Source organism: Haplochromis burtoni, unplaced genomic scaffold (genome assembly GCF_018398535.1).
Source record: "Haplochromis burtoni strain Fernald_Lab_line unplaced genomic scaffold, NCSU_Asbu1 Contig_3218, whole genome shotgun sequence".
Lineage (NCBI taxonomy): Eukaryota > Metazoa > Chordata > Actinopteri > Cichliformes > Cichlidae > Haplochromis > Haplochromis burtoni.
This window is the reverse complement of record NW_024585579.1, coordinates 1-980: the sequence shown is the minus strand read 5'-3', so window position 1 is coordinate 980 and position 980 is coordinate 1. Positions and strand designations below refer to the sequence as shown.

General features: G+C 40.1%; 1 long non-coding RNA gene across 1 annotated transcript; it reads left to right on the top strand.

Moving 5' to 3' along the window:
* Positions 1-6: 6 nt before the first annotated feature.
* LOC121813881 lies at positions 7-968 on the top strand. The gene is made up of 2 exons (XR_006053940.1): positions 7-756; positions 874-968. It is a non-coding gene; the product is annotated as an uncharacterized LOC121813881 (long non-coding RNA).
* Positions 969-980: the final 12 nt, after the last annotated feature.

Here is a 980-nt window from a genome sequence, read left to right as displayed (position 1 = left end):
GTGTGTTCAGTGTTACTTTTCATTAGCTTTGTGTAGCTACAGCATGTCAGCTTTATGTGTTCTTACATAAACATAAAGCTGTGCATCAGAATCAGTCAGCAGCTTCAGCCTGCAGATAAATGTGTGAACAAAATAAGAAATATAATCACGACAGTTGATCAACTCCGTGTGATCCTGAGACATTGGTGGGAAAACTTTCTTCATCAGTCTGACTGACAGCAAAGAGTTAGAGGATGAAGTGTTTAAATGAGGCTGCAGAAGAAAATGACTGTTTGTATTTATGTGAGATGGTTTGAGTTCAGCAGGTGGAAATTCACACTGTAAGTAACTTAGAGATAATTAACAAAGTTTAACAGAAAACATGAGCATTATGTTTCCTATGACTTTGGAGAGAACGGTGAAAACAGTGTGTGGGTCCATCTGTAGGGCAGCGTCATGGTTCAGTTTCAGAAAGGAGAAGGATTAGTTTCTGTAGCTGCTAATAACAGAGTAATGAGCAGAAATGACTCGAGTATTTGTTTGTAAATCATCCAGCATTGTTGTTGTTTATAATGTGGTTGCATGTTTTTCTGAACACAAAAATATCTTTTAATTGAAATCTTAATCTTGATCCTGGGACTCGATCTTTCTGTCTGCTGCGATCCGCCTCAGACCATCAGACTATCCTGAACCTGATGCCAGCTGTGTGTCCTTAAAGAGTGATCTGTCCATGGAGCCTCCACTCTTCTTCAAAAAGCAGATTATTTCAGAGACGGTGTAAGTAAACATCAGCTCATCTTCTTCCTCATCTGTCCTCATCTTCAGAATCATGCTATGTCAACAAAACTGAATTGAATAAACTTGTTCTTGGTGGTCTACTTCTTTATCTGGCAGACATGACAGACCAGGCTGCTGTGAGCCTGATCACAGCTGTGTGTCTCTGAAGAGTGATACCTCCATGGAGCCACCGCTATTCTTCAAGAAACCAGCATCAACCTTTA